The following is a 22,688-nucleotide window of genomic DNA, read 5'->3' on the forward strand; positions in this document are numbered from 1 at the left end:
CGCTCCTCCTTCTCTGGCCAGCATCCCCTTTCACACACTGTTGGACATGACCACAACTGTGCATTTCTTCTTGACAGCCAACTTAAGTCCTTCCTACATTTTCAGGATAGTGGGTGGAAGGTTTTTCTCAGGAGCGTTGTATGGAAGCCGGCAAGGGACAATTATATAGGGAGGTAACCTTCTATTATACTAGGGTTTTTGCGGTTACAGGCAGTCAAAGCCAGATAGAAATGTAAAGAAACGAGCCTATGTTAACACAGCTGTGTACAAGGATATGCCCTAAAGGCCTGGGGTTTGGGATGGAAAAGGTTTGGGATGTTTCCTTTTCTCTTTCCATTGACAACAAAATCTGCTGTTTCCTTTTGAGATTTTTGGGAAAGAGATGGCAGATGATGAGGTTAGGACATAGATGTGTGAATACTGCAGCTGTTAACCCCAAAGCACAATTGATTCACTGTTATTGGTCTAAAAACAAAATAGAAATGATCCAAACATAGCTGAATATAGGCTACAATCTAGTTTCTTCTTTTATTACAGTCTTTGGCTATCAATGGTCCTTTTGCCTTTCCCTTAGGGAACAGGAAAGACAGAGACTGACATGAATCAGTGTAACATTTAAACCACAGTGCTAGCTAGCATGACTGTGATAGCCATCTCGACGTGATGTCATAAGTAGCTGGTGTTGCCATGGCAACACTACAATGGTAAACAAAGATGTTTTCTGGATGGCTAGAGTAAAGGTGGCTTTTATGCTGTCTCACACCCTCCTGCCCCTGACCCCCTACCATGGATAGGAAAGATTTTCTTTTCTTTTGCTATGCATTTTTCACCTTCAGATGAAATAAGCGAGGTGAGCCGCTATTTTCTTCTTCTGTTTATTTCTATGTTCCACAATTTTATGATGCTGGAAATTTTGTTGAAACAACCACTCAATTTAGAAAATATGATATTGCATGTTGACTTCTAAAATCCCCTGTTGTGTGGCATTGCTAAGAAAGCATGAGGGGAAATTCTGTTATGTGAAATCTCAGGGCTATGACAAGTTTGACAAGATGAGCTTGAATGACCTTACCTCATGTGGTCACACAGCCAAGTCTACTATCGAGGTTCTCAAAAGCAGATAAGGCACATGAGGAATGGTTCTCTTGAGACAAATGCTGAGCTGCTGTAGCTGGAGTAGAAAAAATAAATCTAGGACATTTTAAAGCACTGTTTAACTAGTAAAATAATGCAATGTGAAGAATGATGGAGGACAGGCAAACGTGTGGTTTTATAATTTTTCTGTAAGCTTTACAATAAAGATTACAAATCATTAATGTTTTATGAAAGCAAATATGTATTTTAAAATTCAACCAGGAAAGGAAGATGGAAGGAAATATAATGTGCCCCAAAAAAGCATTCATTAAACTGTTTATTGGTGAACTGTGGCTGTTTTTCATTAGATAGTGACACCTACTCTAATATATATAAAGAGACAAAGAAAATCTTCAAAGGCAATGTTCCTTGAGATCTTTGCAATATTTCTCACTTAAGCAGAACTAACTCCTATATAAAGTTTTTTTAAAAATATATAAATTTAAATAACAAGATATAAATGTATGTCCTTGTTAGGCACATTAACATGGATAGCTTTCTTATTTTCTATTTCCTAGGGGAAAATTAGATGCAGGAGCAGGGTGGGGCACACTTTGATTGGGTTCAAGATTGGGAAACAATGATTGGGACCTAGGATTTCTGTGAAGATGAGCCTGGATGACCCTCAGCTAACAAGCCTGGGTCAGAACCTATGATATGGACAGGAAGCATCCAAGAGGGAAGAAACTGGGGACCGGTGTTGTTAGAGAAACACTTCTGCCTAGGATAAAGCCAATTTCTCTGCTTGCTGAACTATAGCCTAAAAAAGCAACATTCAGTATCTATAAGCTCTGTTTCTCAAACTACCAAGAGGAAGTTCCATGATTGTAAAAAGGGGAAGAGAGAAAGAGATTGACTTCGGGCATCTGAAAACACATGTCCCTCACTAACTGAACTGTGACTATCAGCGAGCAGAAGTCTGTCTATGGCAACTGAGAAGTTGTAGGAAAAGTAACGTAGTGGTGAGCGGCAATGATGGCAGAGGGGAGAGAAGGAGATCCATGGAGATGAGGAAGGATAAGGGAAAAGAGAAACAAGAAATTAATGCTTTCAAAATTTCCTGTCGGTTTCTTCCTTGATCTGTCTCCTCTCCACCTACCACTTCATGATTGCTATAGGTATATAGATAGAGTACCTTAATTTGTGAGCATCTGTTCATCTGATTTGAATTCCATGTTTTCTCGGGGAAATTCTGTAATGCAATGAGCATAAAATGAGTTGCAGAATGATTAGTTGCAGCAGAGGTGGGGAGGGGGTCTCTTACCTGAGAGATGCTGCTTTGAAAATGTCCTCTGGTGCTCTTGGCTTTCCTAATTAAATGCTATCAAGCCCGCAGATGGTAAAATGATGTATATATTTTGCTGAATTCCCTAAGCAAGGAAGCATTCAATAGGGGAAGTGCAATAAGAATGATATTCTTTGGAAGAAAAGAGAATCCCACTGGAATCTGTAAACTTAAACCAAAGTAAAGAACACCTGAAAATTATTTTTAAAAGGCTATATGAATCTTTGACTTATGCTAAAAGATTGAGAATCATAAAAATGAAGCATGTTTCTAAAGAGATTTAACAAGTCTTCTGGTCCAACTCTAAACTCCCACTCTTCTTCATAATCAGCGAGTTTAGCAAAAGCCAGACACACACATAACTCCTAATGATTTTCAGGGAAAAAATTAAAACCCATACTACAGTTATGATATAATTTATCATCCAAAATGGGACATTTTCAAAAGTGTAAGAAGGCATTTTTAAAATAATTATGTTAAGACAACAAGCATAACCTAGGACTGTCTTAAGCAAACTAGACAACTAGAAGTATGGCCACCCTCCTTATACCTTCATCCTATACAAGTGCACAGTTAGTTCTGGAACCATTGCTGCAAATCTTTCTACACATTGGAGGAGTGGTCGCCATGTCATCACTCATCCTCTAATTGTATTCCTCACATTTTCAGGATAGAAAGTTGAAGCCCAGAAAAGTTGAGCAATTTTTCATGGTCTCGTAGCAACCTATGCATCATTCTTGTCTTGTCTCTTAGAAGTATCTCTCCTATAGTTCCTGGATCCCCAGGATCTTATCACCTCCCTGACACTAATTACAACCATGGAAGTAACACCCTGAGGGACACAGTTTCAAGAGTGTGATTTTTTCCCCCTAGCATTCTGCACTTATAATTTATACTAAGTTTTCTAGGGCTCAAGACATGATTATCTGGAGTGCTGTCATATTCAGAGTGATATTCAACTATGAAAATATAATATTTATTTTTTGGTAATAGGAGGTATACTAAATATGCCTTTCAATAGACCCATGGAGAAGAAGTCTTTGAACGAACCTGAGTTAAGGAATTGTGGTTGTTAACTCACCATTGTTTCTGGGTGGTGGCTTCTTTTTCTACTTCCTCTTCTTCTTGAGAGGAGTTTAATTTTATTAGTGTGGAGAGAGAGAAAGGAATGTCTAACATTTAAGTCTCTTGGCCCTGCTAAACTTCTTTCTCTTAGAAGCAAATGCCAGGAATAAATTCTGGAGGACAGAGGGGCAAACTAGCTGTAGAGGCACAAGAAGTGATGCTTTAGCTCAGTCTTGAGGGACAGATTTACATCAATAAGGCCTTTAGGACACTGTGTATACAGATGTTCCAAAGCGTTCAGGAGAGTATTGAAAATCAGGAGTTTTTGCAGTGTGGGTGAAGTGTTTGTGGGAAATGGTGCTGCAGGAGCCTGTGTAATGTGCTGAGGGGCTAGACTTTATCCTGTGTCCAATGGGGAGGAACAATGATTTTAAGTAGAAGACAGATGCATAGTATGGACCTTTGAAGAAGACATTCAGATGGCTTTGAAGAAAGTAGATTGTAGGGGCGTGCACCACAACGCGACATAATGCCCCAAGACCAGCTAGGAGGCTCTCGCAAAAGCTTGAATAAGAGAGGACAGATCTGAGCTAAGGATTTGACTGAGAAGGCTAATAAAAATGGATGATTCAGCAAGAGATTCAGATATTAAACTGAAAGGACTAGGTTTTCATAGAATAAAAATATGTAGTCAAACTATATTGAACCTCTTCAGAGAGGACTGTATTACGAAAATAGAAGAGAAGATGACTAACAGATTCTAGCTATGGAAACAGGTAATTGGTGGCATCCTAAACTGAAGTAAGGATTACTGGAGAAAGAGGGAGTGTTAACTGGGCATCAGTAAAGATAGTGAGTCACATCTAAATATATTAATTTTGTCTGTTCATGGGATGTCAGACACAGATGTCTAGAAACAACGAATATCACCAAGTCCAAGTCGCTTTCTTTCCTATGAGGACACTAAGACTCAGAGGAATGAAGTAAGTTTAGGAAGACTGCACAGAGTGGATTAAAGCACCAAGCTCCTGAGAGTCATTCAGAGTTTTGCTGTGAGTTTCTTTCTCTTGCTGTTGTTTATTTGATCGGTTAAAAGGAAAGTTGGTTGAGTTAATAAAATTTTAATTCCTGGAAAGATTTGCCTAAGTCTTGCTTTTTTCCTGAGTTATTGCCTTGCAGGCTAGCTGTATTTTAGCATTAATTATCTGCATTAAGAAACTACATATATCCTGCTTTTGGAGCAAAGTTCTATAAGGAAGATGACACATCTCCATGATGTCATCTGTTCCTGATAGGGTTTTCTAAAGGCTTTTGCTGAAGGAAACAATAATATTCAGTTGGGTGTCCCCATTTCCTCTTTTTGTTTTATTCTGTGCAGCTGTGTTGGAAGCAAGCAGAGGAAGTAACCAAAAGTGGATCTGGATTAGAACGATTCTCGAACTTCCCTTTCCAACATCTGTCTTGCTATGGGGCAAGTCAGAGAGGAGGCGGCCTCACAAACAGCCCTTTGTCAGAGCTAACAGCATGTTTTTCTTGTGAGAAATGCCCTTTTCCCTAATGTGAGGTTTGAAAACTGTTGCTTATCAAAAGTGGAAGTGTTTGACCCTCATTGGTGTGCACTAGTGGTGGTAATGTCACCAGTTCCTCAAAGTGAAGGCAGATGTTTGCAGTAAGAAGTCAACACTGAACAAAAGATTTTTAAGATCACATAAAAATATCATTAATAAAAGATTATTTTTTTTAAAAGAAAGAAACAAAAAGCCCAGGCTTGTTTTTCAGGCTTCAATGAGAGCTGTCTATAGAACTCCACAGGATGTTTCTCGCAGGCTTTTCCATCTTGATGATTCCATCATGGTATTTCTTTAAAATTACGGTGATTCAATAAAGTTTCTTTGGTTATTTTGCTGTTTAAATGTTATTAGAAGATGACAACATCTTGGGATATTAGGTTGAATTTTAATCAATGGTCTACAGTTTTACCATTCTGCTTTTGTAAATATCATAGCATTTTCCCGATATTTAGTTTGATTTCTTATAGTGACTTTGTTCAACTTGGATTAGCCAGAGATGACTCCCACATTTTAGGATGCTAGTTGTGGACTTTTGCCTTCATCCCCTCTGACTTCTTACTCTGAACTACTGCTTAGCCAGGAAAAACTGTGTTTTTTATTGTTTTGTTTTTAATCCGTGGCCTTGTTGTCTTTGGGCAGATTCTGTAGCTGAACCACTCCCCACCAGACCCACATACATATACATGCCCGCCCTGAGGGATGCTTCTACTTCAGGGTGATACAGTCTTAACCTGTGGCAAGTCCTCCAACTTGAGACGTCTGGGTTATTAGTCCTGCAATCGCTTTAGTCAATGAAGGTTCCCACGATCTGTGTCAGGGCCTAGTGGTTAGTATTGTATTAGCCTCGCTGTGAGTGACTTGCTGAAATGTGCACCAGTGCCTTTGACCTCCCAGATCACATGAAGGAAGGGAAGGAGAAGCTCTGTGACTATGTGATTCCCATAGAATTTTGCTTGTTCTGTCTCTGGAGCACTATAAGACAAATGCTACTCACTTCTTTTAAGAAATCCCAGCTGCAGAAGGAGTTGCTGACCACAACAGAGGCTGTTGCCAAAACACTCTATTGGAGTTGTTGCTCTGGCCCAGAAATAGTTGCAAATAAGCAGAAGTTTTCAGGAAAAAAAAAAAAAAAGGAAAATTAAAGCTCATGAAAGCATTTTAAGATAAAAGGAGTTTTATCTATGGCTATGTCTGTATAAACACAGTTTGTGGGTTGAAGGACCAAGTCTGTGCCAGTGCTCATATTGTGCTATTGCTCTTTTATTCTAGCTGAGTTAGGGAGATATTTCCCTTGGCTTAGATGACATCAGTCTCAATGGGTGGCTCTGTAAAATCTTATTTTAAAAACCCACATATTGTAAAAGAGTAAACTATGGTTAATAATTTTGTTACTTTGCTCAGAGAAGGTAACTTTAGATATCATAGCTGTGGGCATAATGTACAGGTTGTTCTCTTGTTTTTGGTCCATCCCATGATGCTATGTTTCTGTGTCTTTGGGAAAATTCCTTCACATCCATTATTTTCAGTTTACTGTTACTCTAAACATGTCATTAATCTCAGGCTGTGGATGGCATATGGCAATAGGGATGGAAAAAGCATATGGCTGTATGTATCAGTATATTGCTTCAAGATGCAGGCATGACCCTGGGGTGATGACACTCATGAAGATCAGGATGAAGAGCTTCCTTCACAGAATGAGTGATAATAGAGAGAAGTTTTTGATGAATGACCATTTGGAGACTTTTAGGGAATCAATAAATAACACTCCTTATTTTCCTCTCCTGAGCTTGGAACCTATTGAAAAATAAGATAGAAGCCAAATGAAAATAATAGTTTCATTATGGATAAAAGCTGCATCAGGGAATACAATTTAATATGTGGCCAAATGGACATCTAACATCTTCTTTACCCTGCATCAAATTTAATCTAGTGCTCAAAACTGCTGGCATTTTTCTTACAGGGATGCGGATGGCCCACATAGTTGAGAACAGCATATAATACCCTCTGTCTACAGGCAGCCATCTCTCTGTGTTAGGGAGCTTAGCCCACAAGAGGCTTCCCCTAAACTCACATTATACTGACTCACTCATCCTCCCATAGCAAAGTATGGTAAAGGAATGAGGAGAGAGGCCAAGGGAGAGAGTAGGAAGTCTCTCATAGAAATATGAGGCAAGAGAAGTTGAGACCTCCTTTAACATCCTTAAGTTGCAAAAAGAGAGAGGAGAGTGTTAATCATAATCGGTGAAGAGAGAGAAAGGTCAGCACCTTAGGAGTGAGGCAGACAATGAGCCTACTGAGTAAAGAGGTTAAAAGTAGGGGAGAACAAGAACATATGGAGAGTAGACGCTAGCGTTTACGGCCACTTTTGCTAGTTCAGGTGGACAGATGAGAGGCTAAACAGCACATTTGACAGATTTAAAGGGCTAAGAGTAGAAAGAGTCCAAGTTCTGTTGAGAGGCAAATCCTGGTGGGTCTTGCTTTCCTGGGGTTGGCACCCCAAAGGGCTGCACTCTAGGAGAAAGTGTAAACTAAGAGTCAACAGATTCTCACAGGCACTGCAGCTCATTTTAGGATCCTCTTAATCCTTATAGTTGAACTGAGGTAATCCCAGATTGCTGGTACTCACAAGCACCTGATAAACATGAACACAAGTACTTCCCAATGGAAGATAACAACATCCTCGTCCTTACTTTATTTCTACAAACAGTATTACAAATAAAATATTTGGCACATAATAAAAAAAATCCATAGACATGAAGAGACAAGATAAACATCAATAGGAATAAATGCAAATATCAGACAATAGAAATCAATCTATGGTGGTTCATTTACTTTTGTTCTGTTCCGTGATGCAATATCTCTGTGTCTGAGAAAATTCCCTCACATCCATATTTTCCAGATATTGGGGTTATCTGACATAGACATTTAAAATAACTATATTTTCTGTTTTTTAAGGAAAAAAGAGACAAGATTGAGAATTTTGGCAGAAAAAATAGAAACTTTCAAAAGTAACCATATTGAAGTTCTAAATTTAAAAATACAATAACCCAAATTAACAACTCAATGAATGGGTTTAGTTGCAGATTATATTCCATTTCACCAATTCTTATATTGTCTAAGAAGAAGTTAAAGTACCAAATAATTTAATTTTTTTAAGAGTAAGCACTGAAAAAAGTAAAAAAGCACATAACTTCCAAGCTAATGGGAGAGGTGGAAAATAATAGGAAATAATCCAAAAAGAAGAAGAGAAGGAAGCAAATAAATATCTAAATAAGCAATAAAAGGGCATAAAATAGGTGAGATAAATTAGTAATAAATGAGTAATATGGTAGATTTAAATTTTACATGGAAAAGTAATGTTGAATAGTTAAAACAATTTTGAAAAAGAATAAGCTAGGAGGAATCACTCTACCTGATTTCAAGACTTATTATATGACTGCAATATTGAAGACTGTGTGGAATTGGCAGAAGAACAGACATTTAGACCAACAGAACAGAATAGAAAACCCAAAAATAGCTCCATACAAGTAAAAACAATTGAATTTTCTTTTTTTCCAATTGAATTTTGACAAAGGAGCAAAAGCAATTCAATAGATGAAGGATAGTCTTTCTAACAAATGGTGTTGAACACATTGGATATCCGTAGCCCACCCCCACTTTATAAAAAAACCTTAAACCTGATGCAAAAATTAACTCAAAATGGATCATAGATTTAAATGTAAAATGTAAAACTATAAAGCTGGTAGAAGATAGCATAGGATAAAATTGTCAATATCTAGGGGTTGGTAAGGAGTTCTTACACATGACACCAAAAGCAAGATCCATAAAAGAAAAATATTGATAAATTGTACTTCCTCACAATTAGAAGCTTTTGCTGTGTGAAAGACCATGGGTAGAGGATGAAAAGATAAGTTATGGACTGGGAGAAAATATTTGCAAACCATATATCTTACCAAGTACTCATATCTAGAATATAGAAGAATCCTCAAAACTTGACAGTAAAACAATTGTATTAGAAAATGGGCAAAAGATATGAAGAGACATTTCACCAAAGAGGATATATGAATAGCAGATAAGCACATGAAAAGATGTTCGACTTGATTAGTCAAGAGGAAAATGCAAATTAAGACCAAATGAGATATTACCACATACTTATTAGAATCGCTAAAATAAAAAATAATGACAATGCCAAATGCTGGCAAGTATGCAGAGAAATGGAATCTCTCGTACATGGGAATATAATATGGTACAGGCACTTTTGAAAATAGTTTGGCAGTTAAAAAAAATTAAACATATGTTTCTCATACTTGGTATCAATTGCATCTGAGCATTTATCTGAGAAATGAAAATATCTTCCCACACACGAATCTGATTGTTCATAGAAGCTTCGTTTGCAATAGCTAAAACTGGAAACAACCAAAGTATCCCTCAATAGGTAAATGATTACACAAATTGTGGTACACCATACCATGGAATACTACTCGGCAATAAAAAGGAAAAAACTACTGACACATGCAACAACTTGCATGGATGAAGGGCATTATGCTTATTGAAAAAAATCTCAGAAGGTTACATTCTGTATGGTTCCACTTATATAATGTTCTCAAAATGACAAAATTATAAAGATGGAAAACAGATTAGTGGTTACCATGGGTTATGGCTGGTGGGATCAGGGAGTGGCTGACTATAAAGCAGTAGCATGAGGGAAATCCTTGTGTTGACGAAACAGTTCTGTGTTTTGGTTGCAGTTGTGGTTACACAAACCTATACATGTGGTAAAATTATATACTATGCACACACATTGTACCAAGGTCAAATTCCTGATTTGGATATTGTATTATAATTATATAAGATGTAAACTGAATGAAGGGTACAGGGGCCCTTTCTCTTCTATCTTTGCAACTTCCTGTGAATCTATAATTATCTCAAAATGTAAAGTTTAAAAAATGCCAAATTTATCCGTAATTACATTAAATATAAGTGGATTAGATGCTCCAATGATAAAAAAAGGGTTACCAGACTGGATTTTTGTTTTTTAAAGCCAAGTTCTATTTACAAGGAATGTTTTTAAAACATTAGGATACAGAAAGTTTGACTACAAAAGGGTGGAATTGCTAACAAAGTAGGATGAAGCCAATACTGCTTATGAACACTCGCACGGTTTTGGAGAGCTGTTCTTTCGGGTGTTTTTCTGGTCTTGTAGAATTAGCCAGACCATAATGTCACTATGACTGAGATTAAAAAACAAAACAAAAATTCATGCCTCACTAATGATGGAATAGAGTCATCTCTCTCTCTCTCTTGCACACACATAGACACACACAGACACACATACACACACCATGTTGTAATAGTTTACTTTAGTTAATAGTAATAGTTTGCTTTAACACCAACTTAACCTTTAAGTAACTTGCATGAAGTAAGTGCGTTGTTGTGGTTCATCTCATGACTATTTCAGAACACTCTAACCAAGTTATTCTGTACACATGCTTTCTTTTCTTTTCTTTTCTTTTCTTGCCTTGGTTCTGTTTCTACCTGGCGTATGGACTGAGGGTGCAAGGACCTTTGACGAGTAGTATATATCCTATTGTTTTAAGCTGGCTTGTTTATTCTCCCCTTTTATTGATAACCATTTCTGGATTTCATAAATGTCTTCATTGACTTTGTCCTTCACCCTCCCAATATTGTAAGAAAAGCATTATTAAAATGCGCAAAGTAAATGGAACTTTCTGGGAAGAAGAATATACAGTAAGTGTCTAGAGAAGGACCTAAAGAGAGTCTTTATAACCATACTTAAAAATAGCCATTTTGCATGTTAAAGTAGGCTTATTCCATTTCAGTCTCTTCCATAGATCATCTTTTTATTCCCCCTGAGAAACGCTTCAATAATGATCCATCATGAAGAAACCCTATTTGAAAATGAGAGCACAAAAAGTTCCTCTGTGATTTAGACGCCACTGAAATTTATCTTTATCCTTGTACTGTTCGAATGCTAATAGCCGCTTGCCCAACTGAGGGGCAAGGTGTTTACTATTATTATTGATAACAACTTTAAGGTAATAGCTAAGACCATTTTATATTCATATGAAGTTTAATTTTTCATAAGGCAATTCTCATAAACATTGTTCTATTTGACCTCCAAAGTTGTGCTACGAATTATTCGTAGCAATAGTTGTTATTCCCATTTGTAGAAAAGTGAGGCTCAGAGGGGTTGCATGCTGCACCCCAAGCCACATAACCATTCCGTGGAGTAGCTTGGTCTCAAACCCTGTCTTCATGACTTCTAGACCAGTGCTATTTTTACCTTGTCACACTGCTGTCCTTCTTTTATTGATGGAAGTGCAGTGGACCCTGCTCTTGTGAATGGGGTTTCTCAGGAAGAGTGTACATACCCCTCTCTTTGGCACCTTCCTCACTCTATGCTCCTGCTCCCGGCTTTCCTCTCCCTGGAGCCCAGCTAGTGCATGGGGACCAGGCTGCTGTCATCTGCCTGCTGTGAATTTGTCTTTCCTCAGCAAATTTATAGGGTTGTTTCTGCAACAGCATGTGCTCCCATGGCAAATTCATGGAAGACTGATTGCTGGTTCTCTTTGCCTCCCGATGTCAGTTGAAGCCAAGTGATTAAATAAAATTCAAATCAGGCAGAGTTCAGTGCCAAGTACAGCCCACATGAAAAGCCCCAACTTGAAAATCAGATTGGCAGTGTTATCGGTATTGAATATTTTGATAAAATTTCACTGATGAAATGCAATTAAAGACTGCTGAAGAATAGAAATGAAAACAAAATGTTGGTTTTATTCTCAGTTACAGAAAAGACAATTTTATTTGGATTCACATCGTAGTCTAATTATTGATTTCAACACCACAGATGAAAAACAGAAGGACTATAAGGAAGTCAAGAGCCAACGAAAACATAGCAAAAAAAAAGTGGGGAGAGAGTGGAAGGAATGCAGAGAAATTGTCTACAAAGGGTATAAAGAACAGCCACCTTCAGAAGAGCTTTTTGTAACTGGGAATGACAGCGTCTGCAGTCACTTGCATTTCAAAAGTTTCTGTGCTTTCAAAGCCTAGTGGCTGCCTTGAAATGAGCCTTTAAGAGTTTCACAATGACTGGGACAGAGCTAAGCTATTTGTGGCTGATGAGATTCATCTGGCATGGCAGGGTGGCCTTGTGCACACAAAAACATTTAAAATCATTTTTTCTCTGACTAATTTATGTATTAAAAATAAACCATCTTAGAAGGCTTTGCTGTTTTTTTCTTTTTGATGACTTTTGGAGTGCCTGCTGCTTTACCCATGCCATAGCAGAATCTGCTCTGTTATACAAAATCAGCCTTTGGTATACTTAGAACTTAGACGAGGTCAGTCTGAGAACTCCGAAGAAGATAATCAGGAAAGAAATTTAAGAAAGTAGGGAACAAGCTTTAAGAAAAGAGGTTGGGAGTTTTTTGAAGGGGAATTTGGAAAGCAGGAAGATTTGGTCGTGGGAGTATGATGAACAGTGGATTAGACAAACCACTGAACTGGCCGCTGCCCAGACTCCTTCCATTGGGTTGTATTTCCCGAACCTCAGTAATTCTCAAAACATGTTCTTGATTTTTTCCATATCAACCTTCAACTATTCAATTATTTTATTTAATATTCCTTTTTAAATTATGTTTCTTTACAATAATTTTATGTGGCATAATCATAAATGGAAAATCAGTAACACCTGATATAAATAGAAAGAAGTGTAAAAGGAAATATAAGCAATTTCATTAAATTATATTATTGTTTGCCCTAAATTCTAAGCTGGAGGTCTCGCCTTTTTGTTGTTGCTAGAAAGGGAGATTAGCATGTGTTGCAGGAGTTTTAAATTTATGTCATCATTAAACTGATTCTCTTTGTAATCAGGCTGTTTAAAGTAAAATTGTCAATTGAATAATATTCTTATTTTGTGAATAAATACTATTGTTGCTTTTTTTTTTTTAATTGCAAGCAACAAAAACCAGTATTAGGAGAACATGAAGCAGGTGACATGAACTCATCACTGTAAAGTCATTTCCAAATGTCATTACTGGGGTGAATCACCTTTGCTCTCTACCCCTCCCTATATACAATTTGCATCTCCCAAGTCAAGACTGAAAAATTCAGAGCAGGAAGCCTAATTGGCTTAGAGAATGTTTTCGTTCCTTGAATAGTGAGGAAAGGGCACTTGAGCAACAGTTCCACAAGAATGGATGCAATGGGAGTATGATAGTTAATTTTATGTGTCAACTTGACTAGGCCACAGTATGCCCAGATACCTGGGTAAACATTATTTCTAGGTGTGTCTGTGAGAGTGTTTCTGAAAGAGATTAGCATTTGAATTGGTGGACTGAGTAAAGTGGATGACCTTCTCCAATGTAAGTAGGCATCATCCAATCGGGTGAGGGCCTGAATAGAACAAAAGACTGAAGAGGGTTGAATTTGCTCTCTGCCTGACTATTTGAGCTAGGACATCTGCCTTCTCCTGCTCTCAGTGCTCCTGGTTCTTAGACCTTGAGGCTCAGACTGGAATCTACACCATGGGCTCACCAGCTCTCAGGCCTTTGAACTATACCACTGGCCTTTCTGGGTCTCCAGCTTGCAGAGGGCAGGTTGTGGGACTTCTCAGCCTCCATATTCATGTGAGCCAATACCTTATAATAAACCTCTTCTTATACATATAGATATGTATAAGAATATATATACATATATGTATAAATATGTATATTATTGATTCTGTTTCTCTGGAGAATCCTGACTAATACAGGGAGAGAGATTATTCTTCCAAAGGAAATTGGAGCTCTGCTACCACAAGAAAGAAATGGATGATGCATAATCAAAAAACAATAAATGAATAAAAGTTTCCTGCATGTGTTTATCACCCTGAGTGGGTACCACCAGTGCTTTACCATCTCCCCAACCCCACACTCTGGCAAAAACTGTGCAGAGAGGATTACTGTGCTTTTTGGGAGACCATCTGTGATGGCCTTGGTCAGCACCAGGGGACAAAACAGTCTCGGGACCGTAAACCACTTGAAAGATTCATAAAGTAATCCTAAGGACAACAAAAAGTCATTGAAGTAGGGGAATGACATGAGAAAAATGATGAAATGCATCCTTTTTTTTTTTTTTTTTAAAGATATTGCTAGAGGAAAGGCTTTCAGTAATTAGTGGTCAGAGCAATTTAGACAAATCATCCTACTGTTCAGAAAAGCTACATAAAAGTAGAAAAAAAATCTGATTAAAGCCACTGGAATTATAACAAAGCTGTGATAAAGTAAGGAGCTAGCAGTTTGGAGAAGAAGGAAACTCCATAGAGACCTCTGCTGATTCTGGGGAACAAAAGTGGCTGAGGGGTTGAGACACTGAGCAGAGCTTTCAATAGATTTATGGAGCAAGGAGAACCACAAGGATCTTGGAAGTGTAGAGCCTAAGGGAGACCCCTCTCCCCACACTGTAGGTAAAACAAACGTAAAGCTGGATACTGATTCTTTCACTTAGCATAATGCTTTCGAGGTTCACCCATGTTGTAGCATATATCAGTACATCATTTTTATTGCTAAATAATATTCTGTTGCATAGATATACCACATTTTACTTATGCATTCATAAATTGCTGGGCATTTTGGGTGGTTTCCACTTTTCGGCTGTTACGAATAATGCTGCTATAAACATTCATAGACAAGCTTTTGTGTGGACATTTGCTTTCATTTCTCTTGGGTAAATACCTAGGAGTAGAATTTCTGGATCATATGGTAACTCTATGTTTAACCTTTTGAGGAACTGCCAAACTGTTTTCCAAAGTGGCTGTACTATTTTACGTTCCTACCAACAGTCTATGAAGGTTCCAACTTCTCCTCATCCTTGCCAACAAAGATTGCCTTTTTGATTATAGCCATTCTGGTAGGTGTAATGTGGTATCTCATTCTAGTTTTTAATTGCGTTTTCCTAATGGCTAATGATGTTGAGCATCTTTTCATGTGCTTATTGTCCATTATACATCTTCTTTGGAAAAATATCTTTTCAGATCCTTTCTCCATTTTTTAAATTGGATTATTTGTCTTTTTATTATTGAGTCATAATAGTTCTTTATATATTCTAGCTATTAATCTCTTAGCAGATATATGATTTGAAAATATTGTCTCCCATTCTGTGGCAGTTATTTCACTTTCTTGATGGTGTCCTTTGAAGCACAATGTTTTTAATTTTGATGAACTCAATTTATCTATTTCTCATTGTTGCTTATGCTTTTGGTGCCGTAATTAAGAAGTCTTAGCCTAAACCGAGATTACAAAGATTTGCTGTTAGGTTTTTTTCTACGTGTTTTACAGTTTTAGTTCTTACATTGAGGTCTATGATTCATTTTGAGTTTGTTTTTGCATAAAGTATGAGGAAGAGAAGATTCTTTATATTACTATTCTTTATATTAGTGGAGAGTGTTTTAAGAGATAGGGAAAATTGAAATATGTGTGATAATGTTTTACATTATGAAATTAAATATTTTCTAATATTTTTTGCCATAATAATGATCTATCAAGTACAACTCCACTGCAGCACTTGAACATGACATGTATGTATAAGGTTTGGTTAAATTTGACAATTGACAATTCCCATTGTTGTAGTCTCAGTAGGGTAAAATTTCTCCAAGTTGAAATTAATTTAAAACTCTTCAAGAACTGTAATAGTTCAAGAAAAAAGTTTAAATTTGTCAATAGAAAACAAAGTATGTAAATTTCTTAATTATGTCAAAATAATGATTTTGCTGCAAAGAAGTCAATAATATTTTTTCTGGAAAAATATGTAGTAATTATGATTTATGCATGATTTTATTTTATATTTGTCCAAACCCTGTCATTCCAAAACAGAATGCACAAACATATGCAATGATAATTAAATTTAGGCATCTTTGTATTTGCTAAATTTCAATCATATAAAAACCATGGCTTTACAAGTATTCTAAAATATTGTCATCTTAAAAATATATTTTTTTCTTAGGTATTTTAATCAACAGCTATTTGTGACTTATAAGTTTTAAACATGAAGCACTCTGAAATGTTTGGAGCAAGACTGTAGAAAAACAACAGCAAATTCAACCCAAAGAAAGCAAAATGAAGGAAAGATAAGATAAAAGCAGAAATTAGCAAAATAGAAAACAAGCCTACAATTGAGAGAATCAACAAATTTGTTCTTCTAAACGGTTATAAAATTGGTAAACTCCTGATGAGATTGGTGAAGACAACAGGAGAGAAGGAAAAAATGAATAATATCAAACATGAAAAGGGGGGACATCGCTACAATCCTACAGGCATGAAAGCTACCATGAGAGACTATCATGAACAAATTTTAGGAGAAATATAGAAATTTCTAGGAAAAAAAACTTAACCAAAATCATACCATGAGAAATAGCCTATTAAATTGTTTTTAATTATTAAATATATTGACTATGTAATTAAAATTATTTCCCCAAAGGAAATTCTAGGCTCAGATGGCTTCACTACTGAGTTCTACAAAATTTAAGAAAGAAATAATATCAATCTTACACAACTATTCCAGAGAAAGAAACGGAATAAATACCTTCTGACTTGTATTATGAAGCTAGCATAACCTGGTTTCCAAAACCTAACAAGGACATCAGAGAAAAGAAAAATAATAAGGCCATCAAACCCATGAACCAAACACTGCAATATACAGAAAGTATATTAAATCACAACCAATTTCGATTTATTCCAGTAATGCAAGGGTGGTTTAGTATTCAAAAATCAATCAATGTAATTCACCAAATTAACACCAGAAAGGAGAAAAAGAATATATTCATTTCAATAGAAACCCAAAAATAGCATTTGATAAAATTCAACATCCATTTATAATTAAAAATTAATAATTCTTACCATACCAAGAATAGACAGGAAGTTCATTAATCTGATAAATAATGCTTACAAAATAGTTAAAGCAAATATTATATTTGATGGTGAGATGTTGAAAGTTTTCTCTCAGATTCAACATAAATATTAGCACATGATTTCTCTTCAACAAAATATTAGCAGTCCTAGCAGGTTCGGTAAGCTAATAAAAAGAAATAAAATATATAGTGTTTAAAAGAGAGGTTAACATGCCATTATTTGCATTTGATCTGAATGTATAATTAGGAATGCCAAAAAATATCTACATAAGAATTATTGGAACAATGAATGACTTTAGCAAGATTGATGTATAAAAGTCAATATGAAAAATGAATTGTTTTTATATACCAGCAAGAATCTCTAAGAAAAAAAATTAAAAATACCTTTACAATAGGCCAAAAATATCATCTACCTAGTAATGTCTAACTAAAAACATGAAAAATCTCCTACACACATGTGCTTGTGTGTGTGTGTGTATATATAAATGTATATTTCTATAAATATATTATTGGGAGAAATTTAAAGAGAATTAAGCAAATGGAAAGAATACATCATGTTTATGGATTAGAAGACTCAAAGCGGAGTCCAGAAAGAGAACGATGTATATGTGGACACTTGATTTATGATAAAAGTGACATGGAGGCTGATGAGAAGGACGGAATTTTCAAAAAATGGTATTAGTTTAACTACAATTTTTACCAAAATACTGAACAAATAAAAAGGGAAAAGAAAAGTTAACCCCTATCTCACACCAAACACAAAAATTAATTCCTGGTTCAGTGTAGATCTAGATATGAAACACAAACTAACACAGCTTGTATAGACTAATAAAGGAACACATTTTAATGTTCTTGGGATAGGGAAAGATTTTGCTAAACCGGGCACAACACAGACCAACCAAAAGGGAAATGATTGATATATTTGAACTACAATTAAAATGATCATTTCTGTTCATTGAAAGACACCATTACAGAATGGAAAAGCAAAACACATAGTGGGAGGAGGTACTTGCAATCCAAATAATAACAAAGAGCTTATATTTAGGATGTATGAAGAACTCCTTCAAATGAATAAGAAAGCCCATCTAATAGAACAATGGGCAAGAATCTCCACAGGCACTGAGAAGATAGACAAATGGCTGATAAACAATCCTATCAGTAATAAGGAAAACGCAAATTAAAATTACAGTGAATAATGTCCAACAACTGGATAATGGATAAACAGATTGCAGTACTTTCCCATGATGAAATACAACTTAGCAATAAAAAGGAACAAGCCACCAACACACACAACAACATGGATGAATTTCAAAAGCATTATGCTAGATGAAATAGGACGTACACAAAAGACAACATACTATATGTTTCTATTTACGTAAAATTCTAGGAGAGGAAAAATTGCACTGATAGAGATCAATTGAAGCTCAGGTCTGTGGGTAGAGGAGAGAATTGGCTGTAAAGGGGCATGAGAAAACTTTTTGGGGTGTTGCAAATGTTTTGTCTTGTGTGTTGTGGTGAATATATTACTGTTTATTTTTGTTAAAGCTCATTGAATATATTCATCCCATGAAAAATTATAAGCAATGAAAATGAATGAATCACTGCACCAACATGGATGAATTTTAAAACTATAATGTTGAGAAATAATAACAATAGAAGAATTCATATGTTCTACTTATAAAAACAGGTAAATCTAAACCTGTAAGTCAGGATGGTGATCACTTTTGGGCAGAGGGAAGGGAGTAATGATTAGGAGGGGGCATGAATTGGGAGAGGGTCTTATGAGAGCTGGCAATGTTTAGTTCTTCACCTGGGTGGTGGGTTCTCCGGTGTTCAGTTTGCAATGAGTTACTGAATTATGTATTTATGTTTTGGTCACTTTTCTGATGATTATGACAGCATCTGCCTGTTGGAAAGGTAGGAATTGGGAACATGATTAAATGTGTGGTTTTGTTTTATTTTGCCTTTTTTGTTTTTTGAGATGGAAGATACTTGAGAAATATTACTTTTTCGTGAGACTGATTCATAGAGAAAAATGGAAAGGAAATGGTCTGAAGGGATAATTAATAGAGCAAAATTTCTGAGGAGAGAGGATTTAGAGTCTAGCTAAAAGGATTGACCTTATATTAATCAGAGGGAGTGGGAGAGAACATGTGTGCATGTAGGTTTGTGGGCGGGGATTAAAGGGAGTTCCTGTCTGATGACTTCTCTCTCAATTAGAAATGAGGTAACTTCTGGGGAGGAAGGAGAGAGATGAGCAGATTTGCGATTTGAGAAATGTAGAGAAGTTTGAAACATTAATTGTGGAGAGCGGAAGGTCAGGTTGACCTGAAATTCACTGTAGGGTTGCCTTCAAAGTTATGGGCCCAAAACAGCTCAGTGAATTAAATATATAGTTGGGTTCCTATTGAGAAGAACCTCTATTCTGGACTCAGACCATGGATTGTAGTTTGGCCTCTTTAACAAGCTCATTGTGGCTAAATTCCAGATCTGAAGGAGCACAAAGATTATTCATGAAATCACTGTAGCTTCAAATAAATAACCACAACTGGTTCTGGGACTACGTCATAGAGATGCAGTCATGAATGAGATCTGCACCTGGTATGGGCAAGAAGACTAAAAAGAGGAACACGTGCCAGTAATCAGAGATAACATGACAATGGGGTATTCTTCAAATACAGCGATGTAAAAAGTTAGAGGAAACATCCCCATACCTGAGTTATTCATCCAAGGCATAGGATTCAAAAACAAAGAGCCATAAAAGTACATAGTTATCAGAAATGGCTAGATATGGATGTTATTTTGCCAAATGCGGATTTCAAACCCAAAAGGAAAATTAGTGAGAAAGTATGAATGAATCAACATGAATTCATTTCTACTCTTTGAAAGTAATTCAAAGCAGTTGTCATAGAAGAGAATTGGCCAGTATTATCATTTTTTTGTGTATAATCATGTACTATTGCTTTTAATAAAATTTAAACTAATCTTGTATATTGCAGAGATATGCTTCCTTTGAGGGTAATTATAGTTACTTTATCAAGGTGACATTCAGCTCAAAGTGTTAGGCATGAATAAAAGAGATAAAAGTTTATCATAATCCATTAAAAGTAAATGAGAACAAGCAAAAAATTTAAAATAACATTCTGCTATTGAAACTTTGTTATTATGCCTATATTTTTATTTTTTAAAACCATATGCACATTTTCTTGGGAAAATCAAGGGAGACAAAGATAAAAAATAAGTAGTCTGTGGAATGATAGGCAAAAATATAAACACATTTTTTTTCTTGTTAGCTTTTTCTTGTGCAAGTTGAGCAATAGAGATATGAGAGAAAGAGAGGCTTTGGAGAAATTTAAAACAAAAGATTTACCTTCAGGCTCAGATGAGAAGCAAAGATTGGTAGACCCACTTGAAAGGCTATTGATACCAACTAAAGAGTTAGGTCAATTATTAAAAAGAAAGATTATAAGCAAAGTTTGTGTCTATGATTAGTGATCAATTATACAGTTAAAGGACCTTAGATACTAATGGAATCTTTGAATTCATTTTCTTAACTGGATTTGTTTTATTTCATGACAGTAATACGTGATTGTTTTTTAAAGTTAAACAACAAAAATATATAAATGAAAAGTTAATGTTCTCATCTCTCCTTGTTCTACTTTGAGCTAATGTTAACAGTTTGTGTCTTTATTTTCAGATATTTCTGTGTTTATTCAACTGTAAGCAAGCAACTGTGCTTTTTCTGTGTGTGTGTATTTAAAAGAAAACATGGAATCTAGCTAAACAGATTGCTCTGCAATTTACTTTTATCACTAAACAGTGTATCATGGCCATCTAGTCCAACAAGTAGATATAGAGTATAATTATACTCATTCTAATTAATAGTTGCAAAATATTACATAACACGTAGATGCACCATCGACTACTACTACATTCTACTATTAATACACATTCAAGTTATTTTCAGTTTTTGCCACTATAAAAATTACTTCAGGGGCTGGCCTGGTGGTGTAGTGGTTAAGCTTGTGTGCTCCACTTCGGTGGCCTGGTGTTTGTAGGTTTGGATCCTGGGCACGGACCTACGTGCCGCTCATCAAGCCATGCTGTGGCAGCATCCCAAATATAAAATAGAGGAAGATTGGCACAGATGTTAGCTCGGGGCCAATCTTCCTCACACACACAAAATACTTCAATATGCATCCTTTTATATATACTCTTATACACCATTGCTTTTCTTTTAGGATGTGGCTACAGCATTCCTATTTTCAAAGAAGTTTGTAGCAATTCACACTCCGTCAGCAAAGCATGAGAGTGCCTGCACTGGATGTTTCTAATACTTTCCACTTTGTTAATTTAGTGGGTGAAAAACAGTATTTGTGAAGGATGTAGTGAGAAGTGTGTTCCATGGGAATACTGGATTTAAGTTAGAGTAGACCTTTGGGGGTCTTAGGCTCTTATTTTGTTAAATTTCATCTTAGAAAATAAGATCTCAGTGCATCTGACAGAAAGGAGTAAACATATACATATATTTTAACATAATGACCACATTTTTATATTATATGATCTAGCCCTCAATTACGAGCTCCATTTTGTGGAGGAGAAATCAAAGTTCTACAGAATCATTTGTTTCAAAAATTCATACAGGTAATAAATGGCCGGGATGGAAGTTCAGTCCCACTTTGTCTTTTTCTTTTTGGAGCAAGATTAGCCCTGAGCGAATACCCACTGCCAATCCTTCTCTTTTTGCTGAGGAAGATTGTCCCCGAGTTAACGTCCATGCCCATCTTCCTCTACTTTATATGTGGGACGCCTGCCACAGCATGGCTTGATGAGCAGTGTGTAAGTCCATGCCTGGGATCTGAACCAGTGAACCCTGGGTCACCTAAGTGGAGTGTGGAAACTTAACTACTGCACCGTGGAGCTGGCTCCCCATCTTTGTCTTAATCCAAGGATCACAGTTTTTTTTTTTTCTCTTAATCACAAGTTCTATCAGAATCCTAATGTGATCAGCATTACGTTTGAGCATCTGATAAAACCATAGCTCTGTTTCCCTGAAATAAACATATGTAAACATATAATTAATTTTTTTTTTTTTTTTTTGGTAAACTATCGAAGCTCCTTCCTGGGCCCCCAGAAGCCTTTCTAGTCAACATCCATAGACTCCAGGTTAAGAACCATTGGTTCAAAGCAAACCTACAGAAGTGTGGAGCTGCTATGAGGCGTTTTCTCCGTGACTGCGGCTTGGCATTCAACTTCATCAACTCTGTTAGTTCATTCCTGAGCAATGGCTAGTCCTACCATACCTTCAGCCCATTCGATCACTGAAGAAACCAAAGTAACTGCTCTATTAATCATTCAGTGATTCTTGCACGATCAGAAAAAAAGGGTGAACGTGAGTCCTCTCGTTTTTGAGCGGCTAATACAATTTAGACATATATTTCCCTATGGTGGCCACATGCCAGAATTAGAGTTAAATCATTCTTTAAAATTATGAAATATGAAAATATAACCTCTTAATAAGCAAGGCTTGAGGGTTTTGGTGTCAAACAAGATGAGGCAGTAGGCCATGGGCAGCCATAATGATAGGCAGGTTATACTACTACATGAGGCATAATGCAAAGAACTGGACTACAATTTGGGACACCTGAATTCTTTGTAAAAATTTATCATGAAACATTTCATATATAAAAATATTTTTATATTTTTATGAAATATATTTTTATTTAAA

At 36.2% G+C, this 22,688-nt stretch overlaps 1 long non-coding RNA gene across 1 annotated transcript; it reads left to right on the forward strand.

Moving 5' to 3' along the window:
- The first annotated feature begins 692 nt into the window (after positions 1-692).
- Positions 693-19,951, forward strand: LOC139076605 (uncharacterized). Its single transcript, XR_011528344.1, has 2 exons — positions 693-850; positions 16,057-19,951. It is a non-coding gene; the product is annotated as an uncharacterized lncRNA (long non-coding RNA).
- Positions 19,952-22,688: the final 2,737 nt, after the last annotated feature.

The sequence above is a fragment of the Equus przewalskii genome, chromosome 17 (genome assembly GCF_037783145.1).
Source record: "Equus przewalskii isolate Varuska chromosome 17, EquPr2, whole genome shotgun sequence".
Taxonomy (NCBI): domain Eukaryota; kingdom Metazoa; phylum Chordata; class Mammalia; order Perissodactyla; family Equidae; genus Equus; species Equus przewalskii.